Genomic DNA, 26,261 nt, shown 5'->3' with positions numbered 1-26,261 from the left:
TCTCCTCAGATATGGTTATTATTTGGCAGCACCAAGTTGTGTTTGCTTGTACATTGCCATGTGGAAGATATTTGACTTTTCAGGGTGTGATATTTTTGGGGTTGCTGGCGCAGCAATGGGAAAATGACCTTCTGTGAATTTAAACAATGAGGGATGAACACAGATTTTTCTTCTGATGAGCATGTAACTCACACAATATGAAGTTTTTTTAAAAAGTGCCTGGAAGACAATTTGGATTCAAATAATGTTTTCTAGGAGGAGCTGCCTGCTGGCATTGTGTCTCAGTCCACTGTGTGTTGACAAGCCCAAAAGCAGAGTTAAGAGGCCCTCTGAAGCTGACTGAAGTCACTGTCAACAAAGCTGGGATTCCTTCCAACCAAAAGCTGTGCAACCAGTGTGAAATGTTTGTCAGGCTGTAGAGAGGAGCAGCCAGAGGAGCTACCAAAATATTTAACTGGGTCTTTCTGAGAGACATTGGGTTTCTGCTAAAAGATCCTGAAGTGGCATTCAACACTGAGTAGTGTTTAATGCAGAAATTTCCTTGAGTTTCCCCTTTGGAAAGATGTCGCTGGAAGGTACCACACTCACGTAGCACAGACATCACATCTTTCCTAACTCCCCCAGAGCTCTGGGTGTCAACTGCTTGCCAGTAAATGGATTCTTCTGTAACTCCCCCACTATCCTCATGTTTAGGATGATTCCCAAAATGAGGCTACTGCACAAAAGGCTGTTGACTAACCATGAATCCAAGACTCTGTGCTGGAGCACAGCAGCTCTGGTGACAACACAGGCAGTGATGTGTCCTGGCCTTGAGGTGGGGCTTTGGCTGATGGCTTTGGAGCAGCACAGGTGACAGCCACCTGAAAAGCTGAGAGGAGCTCAGTGCCAGCAGGTCGGTGAGGACACTAAAGACAGCTGTCCAGCTCTTGAGAGGCTGTTCTGCTGTGCTCACTGTTGCTCACAGTCTCGGCTTGATGTCTCATCCAAAGGACAGGGCATTGCTTGGGAGCCAGTTTCTGGCTCTGTAAAATTGTATCAAATGCCCACTGAGGCCATGGCAGGAAATATTTGCAACGGCTTCAGTGGGTGTTTAATTGAAAATTGGACATGATATCAATTTGAAAGAGGTAACATTCCTTAGAACAAGGGGCTTATATGAAGCCATTTCTTCTTGCTTAGCACCTAACTAGAAGATTCGTGGCAGATTAAAGTGCATGCTTCCTCAGCATCTGGGACAGTGATCCACTGGAGCTTCAATGGTGATTATCTGCAGATCTTGACCATGAAGAAGCATAGCTGATGGACTCATGATACCAAGGATCAGTAGGATACAAGGCTAGAAGTGACAATTAGATTATTATGTTCTTTTCTCATGAACATACAAAGTAGAAAAAGTAATCTGGTGATGCCTGCACCAAGCCCAAGGTCTTATACTTGATTAGACCATCTGTGTTGATTCAAAATCCCCATCACCCCTGTTTGTGGGCCGATTTAACCAGAAATCCCACCTTGCTTGAGAATTACTGGAGTGAAAAAGGAACTAGTAAGTCTGCAAACAGACCAGCATTCTATCAAATATTATTTTGTGATAATATTGATTGAAACCTTTGCCCCTTGGCACAGGAAGAAGAGGAAAGGCAGTATTTACATTGACTGGGGGAAGCATAAATTCTGGATTCTCACGGGCTAATTTATAGGATCCTGTGGAGTGCTGAGGAGTGGAATAACCATGTTGACCTGGCAGGGTTGAAGCCAGTTCTGTTCAATACACTACAATGAAAATGTTTTTGAAGGATTGTCCTTGCTATAGTTTGGTGTTAAATGAAAGAAAAAGGAAAAGAGAGTAAAATCAAGAATAGAAAAAAGGATCAGAGAAAAACATTGGTGTGGAGCTCACCATTTTTGGAGTGAGGAGGGCAGGGGGGAAATAATCCCTTTCCTCAAAGATTTTGGGGAGAAAAAAACCCTGCTGTGCTTGCTAAAATTCCCTTCCAGCTCCCATTGTCAGTGTTAATTGGTGATAGCCCCCATCACACAGAAGCACTGTGGAGGTAAAATGAAAGGAATTATGTAAGGGTGTGTGTGTGAGTAAGAGGCTGCTGTATCATGTGAATGAGGAGCACAACAATGGCCCAGAATAAGCTAATATATATAAATGAAAATATCAGCTTGATCCTTTGCTGGACTTTTTGATGCTTTGAAAGTTCATGTTAGTTCCAGCTGCGTGGGTCCCTTTATTAATTAAATGGTCAAGGCAAGCTCCATGTGCAGCACCAGCTCCACTAGCAAATGATGAAAGCACCATGTTGACATCCTTATTCTAAGCTCCACAGTCACCTTCAGGGCCTGCATTCAGGGTGAATTACTTTGGCTTCAGTGAACTTAAAGAATCCCAGGCTTCTCTCAATAGGTTTTAAATCCCTCAGTGTTGTTCACCTAAGAAATGAGAAAGTCTTTTTGCTGACACCTTTCTTGTTGTTCCTGATAGCAAAAAAACTTTGGAGCCAAGTAGGTAGATCTAATTATTTCAAAGGGTTCCCAGCTGCACTGCTTCTTAGCTTTCCCTTTCATCATTTATTTAATCAGAAAAGGGCATTGTTTTACTTATTTTTACATGGTATGTGGTTGAACTTTATTTTAGAACTCCTGATAGCTCATGGACAGAACAAGACAGAACAATCTGCACCATCATGGTGACTTTGATGATATAAGAGGATTTGCTTTGTGCCTGACCTGAGGAGCTGCATGGAACAGTTACCTGTGCTCTCTGTGCACAGGTAGGACCTAAATATAAAAGCTGATGGTCCTTGCTATTGTACTCCAGTCCAAAGGACACCTCTGATGAATATGCAGCCTTTGCTCTTTATCACTTCAGTGTGTGGTGTCTCTGGGTGGCTCTGAGAAACATGCTGAATGCCAACACCAAAGGTGTGCTGAGCAGGAGGAGGGATAGGGGTATGCCTAAGAAAAATAGAGGTTCCAGGGACCTGTGCCTCTGTTTCATGGAGAAAACAGTGTAAGGATTGTCCTCCCTCACCCTTCTCTGCTGTTCGGATCTTGTGACTTTTCCTCTTCATCTTTTCTGCAGTCCTGAAATTCTGCAGGAGCCAATTCTCTCAGTAGGTGAAGTGGTGCAACATGCAGGTGTTGGTCTTCTTTGGAAATAACAAAGGATTTAGCTGCCCTCACTAGAAGAACAGGAAAAGTCAATGTCTAAACTAATCTAAATTCCTGACCCCCCGAGTTGAAGGAAGGATTTCCTAACAGCTCTTCTTGACCCTTGTCTAGATTTTGTACTCTCCTGGAAACCTTTTGTAGCAATGCCAAATTGAACACTAAATTAAGACCATGAAAATAAGGGCAGTGGCAATGACATTTGTGGGGGAGGAACACAATTCCAGCCCTGGTGGGAGCCACAAGCAGAGCTTCCTTGGGGACAGATTCTAACATAGGTCCCTCTGCTCTGGAAGTGCTTGGGCTGGCAGACCCAGCACTTTCCCCTTGCAGCAGCTCCTCAGCACCAGTGTCCAGATTTGGGTGCTGTGTGTTGAGCTTTTAAAGAATCACAGAACCATAAAGTTGGAAAAAGATTATATAATCCAATTCCTGACCCAGCACTGCCAGGTCCACCACTAAACTGTGTGCTTAAACACCACATCTACATGTTTTTTAAATATCTTCAGAGACAGTGATTCCACCACTTTCCTGGGTAGTTTATTCCACTGTGAAAAAACTTTTTCTAATATCCAAAATAAACCTCCGCTGGTGCAACTTGAAGCCATTTTTCTCTTGTCCTAACACTTGTTACCTGGGAAAAACAACATATTTTCCTACACATTATGGCAAGTTTTGACCCTTAAGTGTCTGAACATAAAATCTCATCTAATTTGGAGATGAATATAATTATCCTACAATGATAAAATATTGCAGGAGCTTTCCCTGATTTGATTCACTGTTACTTTACTCTGTCCTATCATGGTTCATCATCTGCACTTTTAAACAGTAATGTACAACTTCTTCAGCAGTCAAGCTATTTGTTCCTCCTGGATTTTTTTTCCTTTCTCTTCTTATATCAATAACAGTAGGGGAGGTGGAGGCAGTGCATTAGCAGTTGGGCTGGGTGGCTGTCCAAAGTAGGGATGGCTTTTTCCCAAGCCAGCACATGCCACTTGCCACATGGTTTAGCGTGCCAGGTGTCCAGAGGGTAGAGCCAGCTCTTAAGCTACTTGTCATCCCTGGGTGGCATCATTACTGCATCATATGTTTGGGAAAGAGAGATCCCGGTGAGAGCCCAGTGTCACAGAGAGGAAGCTGAAATGCTGGAGCCTGGCCCTTCTGCTGAGGGGAAAATGTTGCAGAGGATGGTTGGGTGGGTTTGGTGTGTGGGAGCATCTCTCCCATGCTGTGCACGCTGGTTGTCTGAAACACCAGTCCCACTTCTCCCCCCACAACATAGGATGGCAGAAATGCACACAGAAAATGATTCTGCTTTAATTTTCAGTATTGCTTTTGTCTTTCTCCCTCTTTGTGCATGTGCTTGTGCACACACACACTCACACAAGTGCACCCTGTTTTTCCTTGGGTGCCTTTGTGCATTTACCACCCCTTACAACAGTGGGAAAAGCTCTACAGCACCTCAGTCTATATTAGAGCATGGACTCAAGCTGCAACACTTGTGTCTTGGCTGCTTGATACCTTCCTTTGACCATGGGGTATTGTATTAGTGGGGTCCCCCTTGGCAGGAAGGAATGATGAATCTGACTCCATGTTCTCAGAAGGCTAATTTATTATTTTATGATACTATATCATATTAAAGAATACTATACTAAACTATACTAAAGAATACAGAAAGGATATTTACAGAAGGCTAACAAGATAATAATGAAAACTCATGACTCTTTCCAGAGTCTTGACACAGCTTGACCCGGATTGGCCAAAGAGTCAAAACAATTCACATGAAACCAATGAAACAATCACCAGCTGGTAAACAATGCCCAACCACATTCCAAAGCAGCAAAACACAGGAGAAGCAAAGCAGATAATTATTGCTTTCCTTTTTCTCTGAGGCTTCTCAGCTTCCCAGGAGCAAGATCCTGGGTGAAGGGATTTTTCCAGAAAATATGAATGTGACAATGGGGTTCAAAGTGTGTCCCAGGGGTGCCCACAGCCTGTGTCATCCAGCATTGTACCAGGCTTGGTCCATGCCAATGAGGTTGTTCCCCATGACATCTCCTGTCTCATTCCACAGTGAGGACAGTCAAGGCAGCTCAATGGGAAAAGTAATTGGCATTAATTAGGGGTCTTGTGAGCTGTTGTGTTGCTCAGTGGCAGCCACGTGGCTTTCACAAATGCATAACATCCTTTGGGTTTTGAAAACATCAAAAAATGCTTAATACAAACCTGCAATGAGCCCACTGTGCAAGAGGTCTTTGGGATATTAATAGGGAACTTGTGTTGGCCAAACATTATGAGGAACCAGGAAAAAAACAAACAAACAAAAAACAAACACAGGAGAGGGGGTTTCTTGCATGAAGATCTGTGGTTATTTTCCTGTGAAGATTTCTGTTATTCCAGTGACAGGAGTCACCTTGATGTGAGCTTGTAACAACACTGATGTGTTTGCAATGGGAAAATCCTTAATGCAATCACCTGCACCTCTACTGGAGCTTTGCCAGCATGGAATCATAGAATAGTTGTGTTGGAAGGGACCTTAAAAACCATTTAGTTCTAACAATGAAGCTGAGTGAGTGGAAGAACTCAGTGTAGTTCCACCTAAATAATCATTGCTCCCCTCTTTCCCAACTCTGTGCCTCAGTGTGCCCATATCTAAAATTATGGGACTGCTCAAGAATTACAGCACAAAAAAAATCTGGGTGGGAATTGAGTGTTAACACAGGCAAGGCCACTGGCTCTGGGGAGTCTGGGGGCTCTTTCTTTCTCATGTCTTTTCTTTTTTGTTTTTGGACTTTTTTTTGGTTTTTGTTTTTTGTTTGTTTGTTTGTTTGTTTAGTTTTTTGTTTTGGTTTTTTTTTGTGTGTGTGTGTGTGTGAAGAAAAAGGGCTTGAAAACAGCCAGAGGAGGAGCACAGATGCTTGGCAGAGGCAGAAATGTGTGGATTTCTGTGGGTGTTGCACAGCCCTGCCTGAGCCTGGATGGTGCAGAGGCAAAGGGTACCTGAGCAGAGAGGATGCAGCTCAGGGCATGCAGGGCTCCCTCTTGCTCCTTCCACCCTGCTTGGTGAGGGGAGCATCACAACATGACTGCAGCTTTTGTTATTCTCAGGGAAAACAGCTGAAATGAGATTTATTCATAAATACATTCTGTATTCTTTTGGAGGAAAAGCCATGTGGAAGGAAATACTTTTAATGAGTAACATACAAAATTAGATGCTTTCAAAATGTGTTTGTTATCTAATAGCTTAATAATGAAATGTACTGTCATCAGGGCACTTTGCAGTATTTGCAGAATTAAAATAAGCATTACCATGTTTTGTGGTTTTAAGATTTTTCTTCTGCTCCTGGAGCAGAAGGTCTCATCCTGGCTCAGGCCCCTTCATGGCTCTGCACAAGGATAAACCTAAAAGGCTTAAGGGTGGGTGAAAGCAGGTGGGTAAATGCTGACAGGACCCTTGGCTAATTCCCATTTTTGGGATTCCAGCCTCTCTGGTGGCACGGGGTGAGGAGGGGAGGCAGAGTGTGTGCACTGCACTGGCACAGAGGGCTCCTGAGCATGCAGCACACATTCACTCTGCCATTTCAGCTTATTCCACCTCTCTGAAGGGACACAGTGTGGTTTCCCACTTTGTCACCAATAATAATTATCTCAGCAACAGCCTGTATGGGAGCTTACCCTGAGGAAGCTGCTCTGGCTGCAGGAGGTGCAGCAAGGTGCTCCTAATGATGCTCTGTGCTATTTTGGCCGTGCACTTCTTGCACCAAGCGAATCAGCACATAGCAAGGGGCAAGAACCTGGTGCATTTAACCATCAGGACATTTTTGGAGTGGTACAGGTGCTTGTAGCCTTCCCTTTGTGTTCTACCCGTTCTCTGCACCTGCCCAGGTGGAACAGCCTTCCAGTTCAAGCATTTTTCTGACCTCAGGGAATGCAGCAGCCTCTTGATAAGTATTAACCTCACATTCTGGCACTGCTGGTTTCCTTTCTGTCCCAATGAGTTCCTTACCATTGAAACAACCATTCATCATTCACCATGTACAATAATCCAGGAGACTGTATTTTGTTTGGTTCCAGCCCCAGGCATCTGAAGCAGGTATTAATCTTTTAAATGCAAGTTCATCTTTAACTTTTCCCAAACGTGCAATGAATTACTTAGGTGGTTTGCTATCTGTCTGTAAAACAATCCTGAAATTGTAAATGATGTTGTAGCCCAGGCAGCTCTCTAATACTTGTAGAGAGAAGTTTGGTTCTACTGTTGGACAGAACTACCTTTGAGACAAGATTTCTAGAGGGCTGGAAAAAGTGCTAATAATTGTGGTTTGTGCCATCCCAATAAGCTTTGGCTGGTGTAAATCCAGCTGCTGGAGTTTTGACCATGTACGTTGCAAAATGCTCAGGCAGAAGATTAAGGAATTGGGAAAATTGCAATTTACTGGTTTTGTGGTGTTTAATGACCACAAGAGGTCAGAGCTTCTGTTTTCACATCTGATGTGAGAGAACAGCCCTGTCAGAATGCAGGACCTTTAAAGGTCCCATTCCCTGAGCAATTTGAAGCTGAGGACTGTTCCATCAGCTGGAAGAGGCATCTGCACCCTTTCCCCATCCTGGGCCTTGTGGTTTTGCCTCCTCCTTTGCCCTGACAGCTGGAATTGCACTGCCAGCTGAAGGCAAGCCCCAGTTCATGATCTGGCTGAGAACACAGGGGTGAACCTCGTGTTTGCAGTGGGTAGAGCAGAGGAAGAGGATGTCTGGGCAAGGAGACAAAGGGACTGTGGGTGGCGCAGCTTTTGGTACCAATACAGCCCTTAATGGGCTTGTGCTCAATATGAAACCATGTCCCTGCACCTGCAACATTCTCTGGAGCTTTGGTAGGCCTGATTATTTTGAAATATTGACCAAAATTAGCTGTGGGAAGCATGGGAAGTCTGAATGGCAGCTATCCATGCAGCCTGGGGTACCTGAGATGACCAGCTTTGATGGGAACCAAAGGACAGGATGGGAAGTTTAAATATGCAGATTCTCATGGGCAACTGAGAACATGTTTCACTCATCAAATATCCAGCAAGGAATGCAAATTCTTCTGTGGAATGGATTATGTATCATCTTGGAAGCATGCAGGTAATTTGCCCCTCTATTCCTGCTTGAATTCTGTCTTCTCTCTCTTGAGAGGTGTAGACGCTGACACTCTTCTGATTTCTGGACAGGTCAGGCGCTCTGTGCCTTTAGCCACAGAGGAAGGAGGTAGATAGAGCTGTTTAGAGAAGTCTTTGTCCTGATCACTTGGGTATTGAGGAGAGCTATATGGTCCTGAGTTTCACCTGAAATTGCATTGAAAAAATCCAAACTCAGGTGACCTCACATGGTAGTAAGCCCAAGCTCAGAAAGGAAAGGATACTCAGTGGAAGGCTCTTGAGAGGAAAAGCACTTAGGGCACTTTATAATCTGGGATAGAAGTGCACCCGTATCTCAGACCAGTGAGGATCTGAAGCAAAGCACAATGTATAGAGCAAGGGGCCCTTACAGCAGGTATTCCTCTTCTCCTGCACTGTCCTACAGGTTTATCCCTCCAATTTCTATTCCACAGTATTTTGTAAGTCACTACAGATGGCATTAAAGGCTTCTCTATTCAAACCTCCACTAGAGCACACCCTCCCTAGGAGGCAGCCTCAGCAGCACCCGTACCAGCCCTGTCCTGACTTTGGAGTGTGGGTCTGAAACTGCTGATGAATTCATCAACTTGGTGTTTCTGAGCTGAAGGAATGTGTACATTTTGATGTGTATCAGGAATAAAATGCCTGGCCATCGCTGTACTAGGAACTTTGCCACGAGTGAATTCATGTTATGCCAGAAAAGTCATTTGCTACTAGGCTCCTGCTTCCAGAGCACCACAATGTAACACCTGTTGGGTTTCTGGTTTTGCTTTAAAGTGTCTGTCAGGCCCCAGGGACGTGATTGTTTTGTAAAGATGAAACTTGCTGCCTGCCCTCCTGAGACAGGGCCAGAAGTGTGAATTTTAAAGGACCTGGTGAAGTCCTAAGCGGCTAAAATGGATAAAATACCAGCAGTGGGTATTTTAGCATGCTATGCTAACAGCAAACAGGAGCTTCAGAGGCACAAGGGCCTCCTAAATACTTATGGTAATGTCTAACAAGAATAGAAGATGTCAGACAAAACAGCAACTACACATCTTGAGGAAAAGCCTTGATGTTTCCTTAGCTCATTGGACATTTATCAAAGCATAACCTGTAGGTTAGCCTACAAAGCACCAGAAAACAAAGGCTCTGTGTTCAGATCTTTCAAGGGGGGAGGTTAAACAAAGGACATTGAAATATGCTATGTCAGAAGATCTTTGTTTCTAGACATCAGTGGAATAGAGGATTTGGAATAGCCTTCTCACTTCCTTCATTGTCCTTGCCCATGGGTCTTTTTTTTTTAATAATAAAACAGATGAAGAAGTGAAAACAATTGATATCTGTTGATGCAGTTGTTTGAATAGCCATATGTGCATCACCTGGAACATGAACTACTCATTTTCCAGAAAGTAAACTTGACCCATTCTGCTCAGATCTCCAGAGTATCTGCTGCCATAGATGTAGGAATTTCAAGACAAACTCATTTCCTCAGGGAGCAATAGATTAAAAAAATGAGTAAAATTAATCTATGAGCAAGTTCCACAAATGGGACATGTGTTATGTATATTAGAGGGATTCATGCTGTTTTTTCTAGGATGGGTAAACCACTTGTGCCTCCCATGGTACATTTTGGGTGCCATAAAACACAACCACTGCCAAGAACCAGCCTGTTGTAAAAAGATTGTTGTAAAGATTGTAAAAATATATTTTTAAAAGTCTTTGTTTCACAGGAAAACCATCCTCTGGGCTTGACTATTAGTTGTTCTTCTCTGAGTCCTTCCCTATTACATTCAATGACTAATACCTTCCTCTTACTGCAGTGGTCTGAGCAAACAGACCTTCCCAAATTCCTTCCAAAGCTCCCATCTCTGCACTATCAAGATGAAATGTCTCTTCTTTCTTTGCTCTCCCTGCTCTGGAGCACAGGCACCACTTTTCACAGCAGGCTGACATACAACTTTATCCCATGGGTAGTGGCTGCTCCATGTAAAGGTTAAGAGACTCCTGTGGGTGCCAGGTAATAGGTCTGGGCTGGCATCAGCCCATTCCTCCAGTTGATGCCAATGCCAGATGCTCTGCAGTGTAATTTGTTGGCATGCAGTCTCAACTAAACAGTCTCTGAACATTTCATAGAATGAGCAGCTCAAAGCATAAGAAGAAATGTTTTGAAAGCAGGAAAACTGTGGTGAAACCACAGAGAACCAGGAAGGTCACCTTTACATCCAAGTGAGATGCCTGGTCTTAAAGAAACTTGGTGAGGCTGCTTCTGCATGAGGGGAGGTGCCCATGCAGAGGATTTAGGGATGCTGACAATGCCCTGCTCATACAGACTGAGCTGGCATTGGTTGGATATCTCAGTCTGATTCCTTTTCTCCAAAGCAGCTGCAGTGGGAGATCATACCTTAGACTGGATATTTCCCTGGGATGCTTCAATGCCTGCTTTGTGTCTATTCAAAACCATACAGTTCATCTCCCATTGCCTTTCAGACTGAGAATGTGCTATTCCCTGATGTCAGTAAAATCTGCCTATTGATGCTACAGGTTTAAAAACCAGGGAAGTTGAAAATTGGCCTTTTTCAAATAGGGAAGGTTGCTTCCTGTGTTGCCTGCAGGCTTCACATTTTGAGAAGCAAGTTTCCCTCTCTAATGGCTAATTCTTAGGAGGTGATCACACAACCTGGTGATGATTACAGCTATTGTAATGCCTGCAATGTAAAATTGAATGGGTCATTCTGAGTATTTCAATGATAGACATAAAATATCATAAAAGTTGGGCAACTGCAGCTGGAAATTATGTTTTTTACCTTTTTCCACTGAAGTGAGTATAATCAATGTACAACAGAGTATAAAAGGGTTTAGCATGTACCTTCTGATCATGGGGCCAACGCCGATGTACGAAGTTAAGATGCTTAACTTTTAATGTGAGTGCTTGAAAAAAGCCTCTCCAGGGGAGTTTTCCATTCCCTGGAAATATGGCCAGGATAAATGCTCCATAAATAAAGGAGGGGACACTTAGTGGAACTTGAAGTGATCAGAAGAGACGTGAGAGATGGCCCTGGGTTTCAGGTACTGCATTTCAACTCCAAATAGCTGGCTTCACTAGCTGGAAGGCTTCACTTCCCACAGGCTTCCTGTGACTGAGAGCAGTTACCTGGGGCTGCACTTCCCATTTTTAAACCAAAGGAACAAAGCGGCTTTAATGCACTTTTGCAAGCCCTTGTTTACTACAATCTCTGCAGCAAAAGACCATTTTCTTCTCTCTGCTGTTGGAGGAAATCTGCTTGAAGAGTGACCTGGATACCACAGCTATATTTTATCTCTATTTTTTCAAAATGCATTCTGTATTTAACATGCAGTTTTTTTGGCATTTTGTTAATTTATTTTAAAATTGTAATTTAAATATTGATTAAATGAGGTCATTTCTATCTCCACAAGTCCTTCACAGACACCAAGGGAACCCAACAGCCAAAATCACACTATGGCCCAAACCAGTGAACTTCTGTCACACCTGGTCACAGTGATGGCTCTGGGATGAACCTCATCTACATATTAATATAAAGCACATTAATGCAAGATTCAGCATGTGGAAAGGCTTTTCCCTAAAGTCTGCAATTCCTAGACAGGAAGGAGAGCTTTACCTCCAAAACAGCAACCTTTGGGTTTTGATGAGTCAGTTCAGCTCCTGTGGGCTTTTTTTTTGGGAGGAGGGGGACTTTGGTGGCCCTGGTGGGATGTTGAGTGTAAGTAAGGAATGTGATGTCCTGAGGACATCTGACCTTGAAAAAACCCTAAATAAATTGAGATAGTGGCATCCTCATGGGGAATCCAGCCTGGGCCAGGGGATATGTATCAGGGGTATATTTACATCCTGTCAGCAGACTGGGGACCAAGGCAGCCTTTTGACCCTGGGCTAGCAATGTACTCACTTGGCAACAGCTCAGATCAGTCTGTTTTCATTTTTTTCCCTTACCTGTGACTTCAGCAGCTGCTGCAGGCAGCATAAACTGTGGATGTAGTGCAGTTCCAGAGGAGCAGAGCTGCAAAAGAAAGATTTGATGAAAAGGGCATATAATCCTCACTGTGGTTTTGAATTTTACTCCAGAATGGATCCTAAATATCCATTAATGGTAAGACTTTACTAGATGTGCTCCCAAAGAGCACCTTCCAGGGCCCTTTAGTTGAGAAGGAATCCCCTTCCAGTGCTTTGTGCCTATGCCATGATGCCAATGAAAACGTGGTGAGCAAGGACTGTAAGGGGGTTCACATCCAAAGTGCTCATCTGCTCCAGAATCAAAGGCTGCTGTCAATGTGCCTCCAGGCACCCTGATGGAGAATGCAGTGATCCTTAAACCTTTGGTGCTGGGTCCTTCCCTTAGAGGGGAATTCAAATGCTTAAATATAACACGCTGCAGGATTTGGGGAGACCTGGGGTAGGAGCAGGAGGTCGGGCAGCAGCACCTCAAATGGTGCCTGTGCTGAAGCAGCTGAAGCCCATCTTCTGTGGCCAGTGTCCCAGAACAGCTCCAGGCCACCCAGAGAGGACCAGATTGCATTTCTGCTCATGCTGTCACATCCCATGGCAGTTGGATCAGGCTGCTGCAGCTGGCTGGCTTGGGAGGCAGCTGTGGGGATTTGGAGGGGGCTTCTAACTGTGTGCCATGATGGCATCTAATGCAGATGGGATGGTCCTTCACACATCTGAGGCAGTGACTTGCAAAAAGTTTATTGCAGTGGAAATCCTGTAACTGTGAGCATTTATCCAAGTCCCTTGGGGGTTTGCTATATAAGGAAGTTAGATTGCAGTCTCCTTTTTCCTATCATCTGTTAAGACTATACATGATTTGTGGAGCATGTATCAGCTTTTCCTCTGCGCCCAGAGCTGTGAGAATCAGGTCTCTGCTGAGCCCTTCTATGATTGTGATTAAAGAAGTTTGGGGCAAAGGGTGGTTTGTGGTGTTAAGCCAGAGACCACAAATAATACAAACAAGATGCAAAGTGAGGTCTGGTTGGAATTCTTGGATAATGCTTCCTCATGGCTAATTTAGAAGGGCTTAGAATGTCTGTGGTCCATTCTGCCACTGTGATCTGGTAACAAATCTGTCCTTGAAGAGGCAGAAAGAAATAAAAGTCACATCATCATGTCCTCTGCCACAACACAGATCCTGGGGTGCTTATTTAGAAAAGCCTCCCGTTGGCTCTCACAGTATGAACACACAACATCCGCAGGAGCACAGCCCAGAAATGTGACCCAATAAATGCTGTGTCTTCAGCCATCAATCTGGTTTGCATCATGTTGTTCTCTCAACTGTTAATCCAGATGTTATTTACATCAGTACAGTAACATTAAACGCTTGTACAAGCAGTATTAATAGCATCAATAACAATACTAAACATAAATAGAGGCAGCACTGATAGTAATACTTCCAAAGCAGCTTGTAATTGTAACAACCTGTCATTCCTTTGCTAACTCGTGCTGACTCAAGATTAAATTGCTCTGTGTGTGGAAAGCAACATGCAAAAGAGCCCATCTGTGCCAAGGCTGTTTTCCTCCCTTTGTATTTTTGTTTGTTTGCTTACACCGACTAGCTGAGAAAATGTCACCACGCTTCACCCTCTTTTCTTGTGGCCATGTTTTTGACTGGCACCATTCACAGGCTGTTAGTCCTTGGAAATGGGGTACAGAAATGGAGTAGCCATGAGTCCTGAGCAAAGTCTGGCTGCTGGTGAAGCTGCACTGACTTTGGGGTTGGATCCTGATTTATGGTGCTGTAATCTGATATCCCTGGCCAACTATTAAAAAAAAAAAAACACCAAAAAACCCTAACTCTAAATGTTGTGAAAATATCCTCTGGATATGTTTCCTGCTGTTCTGGTTTTGAGCTGTTTCTAGTAGCTTCAAAATATCCAAAGCAGCCAAATTTCCCTAAAATTTCTCTTGTATAGAACAAACATGACCCATTTCTTGTTCTGGGTGCGAATGGAGTCTCACAGGAAAAGATTTGAGACTTCTGATGTGCAACACACCAAAAGCATCTGTGAATTTTATAAATTCCTCAGCTTTGTAAAAGGATTGTGTCCTAAAAGAAGAAAAGTAGGCTTTCAGCTCCTAAAATTATAATTCGGGTTTTTCCCTTCTGTGCAGCATGACATTGTTTCTCATTCTTAATTAAATGGCTGTTTTCATGTGTTAAAAACATGCAGAATACAGGGATTTATTGTGTTCCTTGTAGAATTTGCTTCACAGCCCCACTCACTATGAAGCAAATAAGAGATAATTCCTATAAGATGGGAATTTGATATGCCTCTTTCTGGTACATGGCTTATCACAGATCAGGGAATATGTCTGCATACCTTCATTAAGCCAGGGATCAAGCCCTAGCTCATTAAGTTGTTGAAAATTTCCCACTCTGAGATGTAACTAAGATAACAGAAGGATTGAGGTGTAAGATGTATAGAGGAAGACCCAAGAAAACTTTCTCAGTTTAATGCAGATGCAACCAAGGTATTTTATGGGATTCTTTTAAATCACTGCTCTTTAAATTTATTGGCTTAGACTCTACCCTAAATGAATAACTGTGCTAGATTGGATTCCTTGCCCCCTGTAGCTCATAATCTATTCTCCCATGGATTTCCAAGGGAGCTAAACACCTTGGTACCCATATCCCCAGCATCAATTTTGGGCTGGTTTCCTTCTACACTCACAGTCATGAGATGATGAATGGAGCCAGGGGATGGTCACTGTAGAAGCTGTGCGCTGTGGTCATCTGTCCTCATAAAATGGAGACAACAGTGTTTAGCTGCAGAAAAGGGAAGTCGTGAAACATGGAGCACTGACAGCTGGTCCCTGACAGACCCTGTAGCTGCAATTTCAGATGTCATCATGCTAGAGTATCTCTCTTATCCAGGAAAAGTGGGTTTGTGTTAGGATGTAAACCAAAGCAGCTGAAGGAACATCATCAATCTTGGATTGGGAGGGTCAAACTTGAGGCAGCAACACTTTGAGTCATCACAATTGAACTCATTGGGAAATATCACCCATTGTCCTCCACTAAAAAATATTAAGTGCCTAAGCCTATCTACAGAAAATAGCTAAGTAGGGAAGAAGTTGTATTTGCACATCCCTTTTCTGACAGCCTCACCTTGAAAACCACCATGGAAGTCATTGTTATCTCCTGTCTTTTGAGTTTTCCATTTGACTATGTCATATAAGTTATAAACAGAATTGTAAAATGAGCAATAAAAAACTGAGCCTAGGACATCTTCCTTAAAGAATTTAAACTATTGCAGTTTCACAGGTCCTGATGATGCTGAGTTTAAATTGGTGGCTGGATCATTGATAGTTTGCCGAGGGACTGGTTGTCCCATCCTGTTTCTGCTCCCTACCACCATCTTAGCAGGATTTCAGGCAGCTGATGAATCATGGTTCTCCATATGTGTCAGAACAAAAGAACAATTTTCTAAGTGGATGTTGCTTTGAGGTGTTGGAGTCAAAGGTGTTCATCTGGCCAGGGCTATGAAAGAAGCCAAATGAAAGGATCATTGTAATCATCTCCTGGCCATTAAAAAAGAAGTGTTAGTATCTGGATTTTGGACATCTTGGAAGATTTTCCATGATGTTTGCTCATAATAAGAACTGTAATAAAACTCCACTTTGAACTTTAATAACCTTAAAACCCCACAAATTCAAAAGTCAAAAACTTAACTGTAGTCTTGGCATGAGATTTACCTTTGTACCTCGCAGTTCTAGTTTGATGTAAATGAAGAACTGGAAATCTTTTTCTGAAGAAACTAATTGACTGGGATGAGAGGGCTCTTCAGAATATGGAACAGGAGTTTCAAGAGGCAGGGGGAAACCCTCCTTTGTATCATGAACTCAATTTTAACTGTACTAGAAAAGTACAGCTCAGTTATGTAGCCAAAAATTAGTATGTTTACTGAAATCCTATCTCACCTACAGAAATCTTTGAGAATGCCAAATTAGGCGACAACTTTTTGATAACAAGGTTTTTCAGGAAAATTACAGTATTTCTGCTGGGTCCCAAAATAACAGCAGCATAATTTGCTGCAACTTATTCAGCCCACTCTCTCCTGATCACGAAGGGATTGCGGAAGAAAAGTATGGAAATAGAAAATGTTGATAACGTTGACTTTTTTTTTCCCCTCTCAAAAAATATCTCCAGCTGTGAGAAATATTGTATTTCACTTGTCAGTTCCAGAGGGTTCCGTTTCCCTCCTGGCAGTTGTGGCCAATTTCCGCTCAGATCGTGGTGGTGCCAGATTCTCTTTTCCCAAGAAGTCAGCCCATCCAAATTGCTTTGTGTTTGCTGTGAGATGTAAGTACAAGCACAAGCTCACATGTCACCTGTGATGTGCCTGCCTTAGCCACTATCTGATCCCTAAATCCCAGTGGTGTGGGGTTTTGGGAGCATTTAGCAATTCCAACACGCGATTTGGCACCTAAAGTATTTCTGAAAATGTATCTGAACAATTTGGTGTGTAATTGTCATTGGAACCTGAACCCAGCTACCTAAGCCCCTCTTCCAAAATGGGATGTAGGTGCCTGTACCCTCTGAGACTTGTACCCCATGGCCCTACACCCCACACATTCCCAAGAGAGCAATGCCCTTCCCTACCAAACACCAGCAAAAAGCAGTGGCACAGTCCCCACCAGGGCTGTTGATGCAGAAGGCTTTTCCTCATCTCCCTGCAGGAATGGGAGCTGAGCAAGATTTTGCTTTTTGTTGGTCACATGAAGGATGCTCTGGGGGCAGGGACCACGTTACCTCTGCTGTTTCTGTACTGCCTGCAGCAGCCACAGAGTCCTTTGGTCTCCAAATCGTTCAAAACACTGCTTTTTTGGGTAACTTCATCCACCTGCATGGCTGTGGGGCTGAGTTAACCCCCAGTTAACCCCAGTCAATTTTTGCATCCTCTTTTCTTGAGCCTCAAATGAGAAGCTCCCCAAGCACAGTGAGATCTTTGAGTGCACACACAGCCTGTGCCAGAGCGCTGCCGGAATTTCAAATGCTCTGATTAGATTGGAGAACCAAACACGAGTCACTTGGTAGCACTTGGGTGTTGCTCTGCCTTCAGAATCTTCTGAAAAATGCCCCTCTCTGAAAACAGAATCTCCACAGTGCTCCACAAGTGTTCCAGTGTTTGGAGCTCATTTCATCGCTAATGTAAACAGCACAAACCCTGAGCTGGAATTTGAATGCTCATGTTGCACAGAAGTAAACAGGTTTTCTTTGTTACTGCTTGGAAATGAAGTGCCACTTTGCCTGGCCCCATGAGAAGAGGGTTTTGCTGTATATGCTCCAGGGAAATTCCTCTTGGCTGGCAGTCAGGAGAATGGCAGCATCTTGAGCTCTGCCACACGATGCTGCAATTATTGTACTTGTGTTTTTTCACATCTCAAGCCTCTGCATTAAAGTCAGCCTGTGCACATAAAACATGACAGTTCTCTGTGATACCACTACATCCCTGACAAAAATGGATTCCAGGAACATGGCTAGTGGGGAATTTTTTGCTTCTTCTGCCCCTGTCATTTCTGCTTGTGGGACTAGTGGCAATTCAGGCATGAGCCTGAAGCCACTTTTAAATGCGCCAGAAACCTGAGGGTAGCTATGCAAAACACTGAACAAAACACAGAACATTTCACAGGAAGGAATTGTGTGTGCTGCAGTTTCTTTACTAGATTAAAGAACTAGAAAAAAAGCAGTGTGATTCAAAGTGGTCACACAACAACAACAACAACAACAACAACAACAACAACAATAATAATAATAAATAATAAATAAAAGCTGCTCTGAAATCTTTTAATTGGAAATAAAAATCAGCTTTTGCTAAGCAACCTGGAGAGAGGGTACAAAGGGAGGGGAGGGAGGGTAGATTTGGAGCCCCTTTGAATGATCTATTATGCTGAAACTGCTTTTATCTTTTGTTTGGTGCAGTTGTTGAATGCAAAGTTGGCTTCATCTGTGTGACATGTGTGGCAGACGCCTCTTTGGTCTGTGCATCCTACAGGGTGCAAAAGACCAGCTGGCTCAGCAAATTCCTCCCAGCATTATTTGCTTCTTATCTTAATACCATGCACAGGGATCTGCTGACATCCTTGGGAAAGATGAACTTGCACAAGAAGAGGGAGGCTGGGAAGGAGGGCACAGGGGGCAGGGAGGTGAGGTGCATGGAAGCAGCTGTCTCCCAGCATTCCAAGTAGATTCTAGCAGTTCTCACACCCTGGCATGGGCTGTGGAGATGCTTTTCCTGCCTCTCCCCTGTCCTCAGTCCATCAGCAGTTTGTTCCATTCGATGAATGCACAAACCTGAAGCCACAGGTACAATAAGTGCTTTGGTTAGGCAAACTTTCCTAAAATCACTTCCCAGAGCCTCTCTCCACGCTGCTTAGAAGAAGCAAAGCCTTTTCTCTTCCTACAGGCTTTCCAAAATCTCCTTCTTATTCACAGTCATCATTGCTTGGTCACTTTGGACCCCTTATGCCACTCCAGTTTAACTTAAAGGCAGCACAAGCAGAAGGCAGCAGCAGAGGTATTTACCAACCATATGATGGTAACCATCCTCCTGATAAATGTCTGACGTAGTACTTAATGCTAGCTTGGGCTATGAGTGATGAGCATTCTTTCCCCCTCCTTTTATGACTCCATTTGAAATTGGGGAAAATTCTGGCAGCTTCTCACTGAAGCCATGCTGCAGCCCAAACCTTGCCATGCAAACCCAGCACAGGAGGTGGTAAATGTGAAGATCGTTGCAACCAAGCTGATTAAAAAAAAAACTTATTTGTGTAGAATCACCCTGGTAAACTCTGAAAGTGATCCTGCTTCAGGAGGGGTCTGTCATGGGACATCTGCAGACAGCACATGGTGGATTTTTCATTTCCGACCTGTGCCTGTAATAACCTTTATGGCTGAAAGAAAAGTTGACAACTTGCAATAAAGGTGCTATAGCCAGAAAAAAGAAATTCTAATTTATGGTGATTTAAACACACTGTACCTGCACTGCCATTTAAAAACCATGATTGTAAAAGAACTATAACATGAAAAACGTGGGGAGGAATTTATTAAAGGCCAGGCCACTTTAGCAGAGCCAAGATCTGAGCTGTCTGAGATGTAATGCGGTGCTTATAAACTAAAGGCATAAGTTATTAACTTAACCTAAATGATTTCAGATTTGTGTTCAATGGACTTGGTAATTATACCAAGGAATTTAAGCTGACCTCATCAAGCCTGCTTTCTCTTTTAAAATGTATTTCTGTGTCAATTAAAATGCCTGAGTATAAAAAGCAAAGTTTTTATAGGCCCAGCCATACAAATTCATTATCGCGCTATTATATACTTGGCAGTCCACAAATATGCCAGTGATTAACTTAGTGTGCATTAGCTGCCAGTATTGCAGCATTTCAGATAAGTGTGGCTATTGTCTAAATTCAGCTGACTGAAATTGCCATGCATATAGACCTTGGATCTCCTGGTGAAAGTAGGTCCTTTCTGTCTGAGAGTGGCTGTCTGCTAGATGAGGCTTGTATTGGATATGGCAGCACCTCAGTCAATAGACAGATAACTGCTCCTGGAAAATGGATGTTGGAGAGGTTTTCTGCAGGGTGCTGGGCAAGGATGGTGAATTCCCAGGCTGGGATCACTTCTTGCCTCTGACCATGCATGGCTGGATAGCTTTAGTCAACAGTTTCCCTGCTCCATGTGTTTCCATCATTATACTATTCCCTTTTTGTTCAATTTATATGTCTGCTTTACATTGTAAATTTTATGGGGCAGGGACTGTTTTATGAGTGGCTGTTATTATATCACTGTAAAATATTATCGGCTAAACTGAATTTTCTCTAACACTTGTTTCTGCTTCTCTGTCTTAGCACTGTGATGGCAGTGGTGGTGGGGAGATGAAGCAGATCACCACTGGACACCAACATCCAGGGGAAAATGCCCCCTCCCTTTCCATTCCATTATTAAAGTGATGAATCAGTCTAGGAAAGGCTAAACATCACACCCTGGGGATATCCAGGAGGGCAGAATCAGAGCAGGGTTCATCCCAGTGCCCCAGCATTGCGTTTGGGTGCCATGGCTCTAGATGGACCCTTTCCCTCTGTGCCTTCAACATTATTTAGTTAAAAAATACAATAATATCTAACCCTGCTGGTAAATATTTCAGAATACCTAATATAAAATTCAATAAAGTTATAATGTCAATAGGGGAGGAAACTATTTCCTTGGGGTAACAGGCTCTTTGTATCAAATAAATGCTGGAGCAAAGGTTTGAGCTGTAATGGTAAGAGACATCAAGGCAGGCCCAGGGGAGAACTGTTTGATGCTGTGACTGGGGAATTTTTTTGCTGGTGCTTTGTATGTTGGCATCTAAGAGCTTCTCTCCTGTAGGTGCTGAGCAGCCACATTCCCTATGGGAGATGGTGGTACTCAGCAGCTCCAAAAATTAGGCCTCTAAAGATGAATCCTGCTATTTTGGCTGTATCTGAAGGTGACAGCTGCTCAGTGAAGCCATCTTTTGGAGTAAATCTCTGAAGGAGACAATACAGGGCTTTTCCTCTGCTGTTTTCCACCCTTGGGAAGAGCTCTGTGCTTCTGGCTTCCAGCTGGAGCAAGTCCCAGGAGGTGCAGTGGGACAGACAAACCTTACCCTCAGTTGCTCAAGAGGCCAACCTGCTCTTCCACCACTTTTGCCTGCATCAAAGGACTCCCAAAATGTGGCCACAGTAATCTGGATCCCCAAGACTGCTGTTCTCTTTCCCCCCCTCAGTGGCAGCTCTTGGCTCTGCAGATCCCCCGGGATGAATGGATCTCTCATCCTGCACGTACTGCAGTTGGGAAGCCTCTCCTAGAGAATCCATTTAGGTTTCACATCCATGTCTGAGCTTCCTGTCAGTGTCTGAGCTGCCAGACACCATGCAGGTGAGATGATCAGGTCCCTCTTCAGTCAAAAGTGAGACAGCTACACCAACAAAGCCTCCAGCTTAGACACTGGCTTTAGGCAACCTGTCCTCAGGAAGTGCACAGACATACAGGAGAGGAAACCAGGCTGCTTGCTGACATTGGAAATTCAATTTCTCTGAATGGATAAGATAAATTCCACCCTGGACTGGATTAGCTGATCAGCAATATGCATTAGTTCTCAAAGACCACCAAAATATGAGCAGGGTGGTCTCCAGGTGTGTGACCTGAAATTGAGACTTGTAATTGATAACCCCTCCAGGCACAGAGGAATAGCCCAGGACTAAGAAATATCAATGAAGTCATGTTTATGTCTATGAAATGATCAGTTCTGTCATAGACTATAAACAAAATCAGGCAATGTAAAATGAGCTGTGCTCTTTTTCTTCTTCTTGTTGTTGTTTGAAAAGTACTTGATGAATTTATCTGCATATGAAATCTGGCTATGATTAGACTAGACCAGCTTGGAGGGAACCTAGAGATTTCCTTACCAAGTTGTCCAATTTTTTTAGTAGATCTTGCCTTATATTTCATGGAATGATGGAGCCAGAAGACTCTGTTTTTACCACTTAGTAAAATGCTGCAGTTTGCAACCATATGAAACTCACACTTGTAGGCCATGGTGGGTTTTATAATCTCCCAGTTTTTTAGCCAGCCTGCAAAGAGTCTCTTTCTGGAAAGGCTTACTGCTTATGGTAAACTAAAGACAAGAGAGAGCTCTGAAGGATATATGTGCATTATTTATTTTCAGCTAGAGAAATAGGAAATAGAGGACCTGTTTGTGACAAAGGCCAAATGCAAATTTCCAATTTTGGTCCAAAGCACAAGATGACTATGAACATCTCTGGGAAGGAGACCAGTCCCACTTGGGAGACAAATTCTTTGGGATCACAGACATCTTTGTGGGCTCCTGCAGACAACATCTTGTAGCCTGGGTGGGGCAAACTCCAAGGCATGAGTGGAAGGGGATGTGTTACAGGTTCTGATGCATATTTTACCCCTAGGCAAATAAAACTCAATAATTGAAGTTTTTGGAATGAAGGAGGACAATTATGCATGCAGGAGAATGCTTAACCCAGCTAGACATGTCACAAAATGAGACTCTCACTGATGCATTATTATTTAATGAGTATTGCTCCGTTCAAGCAAGGCCATTTGTACTTGTACATAGCACAAGCCCTCAATACAATCCATTCAGGCACAATAGTGGTGCAGAAACAAACAATTTTTTAAAAAAGTATCTTTTGTAAGTGGAATAGTAAAACTTCTGCTCTGGGTCCAGGGAGATCCTTATCTCTCAGAAGGGGAATTTAGCAGTTTTCGTTAAATACACTTACAGATGTATATAAGGTGCGTCTGATGGTGTCCTTACTGCAGTGCTCTCAGAATGAGATAACATCTATTCAAGGCACTTCTGGCACCATCTCTGCTCCCCTCTGTGCCCAAATAACTCTCTGTTGGACATAGCAGAGGGAAAATATCGGGATATGACCCCTAGACCACTGTCTTGAGACATCTGCAGGTCTGGTGGAAGCACCTCTTGACTGAGGGGTTTCCAGTTGTGTTACAACCCAAAAGGTGCCAACCTGTTAATGTAAAATAATCCTGTGTAGATGTTCTTATGTGAACTTGGACCTTCCTTTGTCTGGATTTTAAAATGCTAGAATTTCATTTTACACCTGAAATAAAAATATAGTCTTTATCACTGTTGCTCTTACCAGACATGGATGTGCAGTGCTGCTTGCCTAAGTCTGAAGACAACCTGCAGATATCTCCAGGGAAATAAAGTCAATCCTCAATTTGATGTTATTGCTGCAATGCCATGGCACTCATTTTGATCTTTATATTAAGGACTATGTAACTCATCAAATTGTCTACAAAAAGAGAATGCAGCTGACCTTCTATTTGGAGGAGAAGTGATCAAAATCCCTTCCAGTGCTTTTTTCTATGATTTTTATATGAAGACTCTGCTAGCATAGTCAACAGCAAGATGGAAAACCTGGGAGACTATAATAATTTATTTTTTCCTCTGGGAAATCATGGACTTTGTTTTTTTTTCATGTCAGTTCAGCCATTCATTGTCCTTGCTTAATCTCTCCCCTCTGAGGAGCTAAGCAAGATGGCAGAAGCCCTCCTGCCATTTGTATTTGATGTAATATCTTGGGACATGTGTTTTTTTTTCCTCCCAAACTGGAAACAGGCTGTGAAAGTAGATGCCTGCTCACCCTCTGCCGGCTGAGGCAATGCAGTGAGCTCAAGGGAATATTTGATACTCTAATGGGCTTCTGGCATTGCCCCACCCCAGTTCCAGCTGGGAGGAGCTGGATCTGTCCCTGCTGCTCCTGGGTTTGGAAAGGTAAGAGGGGTGTGACCTTCCCATGCATTTCATCCCTTTAGCAGGGGAGAGACAAGGAGGGAGTTACAGAAAGAGGGATGGTTGTGCAGCATGCTGGAAGGAGAGGGACAAGGGCAGTTCACTTGGCTGCTGATGATAGAACCACTCAGAATATCTCTGGTCCCTGAACCACTGGCACTCTTAAGGACCCGAATGAAAGCACTGCAGTGCCATGACAGGGGAGCATTTGTTTTCCTAGCCCAAGCCTGTGAGTGATCTGGGCCAGAGACCTGCCCTGACAGCCTTGTTTGTCATTAGAGAAGGTTGTGACAATGTCCATTAATCTTTTTTAAATTCTTCTCTTACCCATGTGATTTTTTTTTAAGCAGGGGTTTGTAGAATGAGCAATTTTGTCTCTATTTCCAATGATCAGTCTCTGTGAAGTGAAGACGTTATTTATTTATATGGGGTTAATATTTGTGGGGCTCATTGCTAAAGTGGCCAATAGCTTTCTGTCCAGTGCTGCCATCCATCTCAGCTGGGTCTTTCAGAGGATGCTTGTGGCCAAAGAGAGCAATGTTTTTATTTCCTTTGGTAACAATTTGAGTGGCTCACCAAAAAGATCAAAATTTCTCCCTCATCAAAATAAAATCATTCACCTGCTTGTGTGAAGGCTGCTTGTGGCACTCACTGCCACCAAGAAATGCTTTTTCTTTCTCCTTTCCACTAAAGAGGGATGCACATCAAATGATTAATCCAGCCTGATTGTCTCTCATCTCCAGCTTGTTCTGGGCACCAAACGAGGAGCACATTTCAAAGAGATACATGTCTGCCATGCAGTAACAGTGCATGTTTGCTAATTATCTGCGAGCAATAATTATTAGTTAATTATCAGCTAATTATCAGTATTAGTTGATAATCAGTAAGCAATAATGTAAACTGTGTTTGCTACCAGAGTGACACTGTAGTTACTCAGCTCCTGGTGCCTGAACTTCATGTGTCATTATTTATGGAGCTCAGAGTGCTCCCAATAGAGCAAAATTTGCTTTGTAGAGGCAACATCTCCACAAGTCTGTGTTGGGTGGTTGGGTGGGTGCTGCATGACTCAGAAATACCTTGACTTAAACATAAAAAAAAATTAAATAGAGCATGATGGCCAAGAATACTGCAAATTGTAATTCTAAATATAACCAGCATAGAGTTTGGCCTTGCAGGCTATTGGCTTAAATAGTCATCATCAACACCAAACCTCTTATCAATGAAAAATATTAAATATTTGGCTCACTGTATGCACTCAGTGCCATCCTGGACGTAATGTATTTACACTGAATGAAAGATCTTCTAAAAAGCTGTCAGAGAAAAGGAGCCTATCAGGGATTTTTTTTTCCTGCTAAATATTAGGTCTGTTATTGTTGAAGACAGTGGACTTTGAATGGGTTTTGTATAAAAATATTTTGAGGAGGATGTAGAAGCCCACAGATGGTGTGCTTTGGGAAGTGCAGTATCATGACTTCATCTTCTGACAAGGGGTGGGAGAGATCATTGGGGCACTCAGCTTCTCTGAGGCAAGGGAAGAAATTTACCATTCCTTCTTCCTTCCTGTGAGGGTGCTGAGGCTGTGGCACAGGTAGCCCAGAGCAGCTGTGGGAGATGTCCTGGATGTGTTCAAGGCCAGGCTGGATGGGGCTCTGATCAACTTGGGGTAGTGAAAGGTGCCTCTGCTCATGGCAGGGGGTTGGAACAAGATGATCTTCAAGGTCTCTTCCAACCCAAACCATTTTATGATTCTGGGAATTTATCACCTGGGCTCCTGAGGCAATCTGAGAGAGTAGCTGTCCAGGCCAGGTCCTTCTCACTCTACATTTATTACTTTGTACAATACATGGATGTTGATCTGCTGTGCCTCTTGTTATGTGTATATGAGTGACCCAGCGCAAAAGGCCTCAAAATATTCCATAACTGACACAGTGGACATGCTTTTTAATATTGGTTTTGCCATGCCAAAGCCAGTGACTTATTAGCTAGAAAATAAAGGGGGAACTTAACCCCAAGCAGTGTGCAGCGCACTGTGGTATTGCTGGGGTTGGAATGCTGAGCTTTCATGATGCTTAGACCCCACCAGCTCTCTTCCCTATAGTCTGGATGCTTTTTGGGGGCCCCACATCCCCAGGATTGCCTTTTAATCACTGGCCAAAATGGCAGGTACTGTTTGATTAATATTAATTCCTTTTTTATTACCTTTGTCACATTAAAATATTTTTTAGTGATTTACTCCACTTTGTATTAAATACACTGATTCAAATGTCTTTTTATATTAGGCTGCACTTTTACTTTGAAGATGAGAAGTGCCAGGTATTAAAGTACAGTGCAACAACTCATGAATCCTCTTATTCACAGTCTGCATAACCTGGACTTGAGAAGCACCTGGTTGCACACTCTTCACATGTGTATCTGGATGAATTTTTTACTCCTAAAATTGCATTTTGCAAGGAACCATCTGAAAGTATAAAGACTTTTCTGGCCCATTTATGTCGTCACAGCTGATACCAGCAGAGTCTTTGGTTTGCCTCTGGAGAGGAAATCCAGCATCCCAGAAAAAACGTATCTACCCATTTTTAGGAGAAGGTCACAGACTAGGCAGGCTGA

Source organism: Geospiza fortis, unplaced genomic scaffold (genome assembly GCF_000277835.1).
Source record: "Geospiza fortis unplaced genomic scaffold, GeoFor_1.0 scaffold182, whole genome shotgun sequence".
Classification (NCBI taxonomy): domain Eukaryota; kingdom Metazoa; phylum Chordata; class Aves; order Passeriformes; family Thraupidae; genus Geospiza; species Geospiza fortis.
This window is presented reverse-complemented; position numbering follows the sequence as displayed.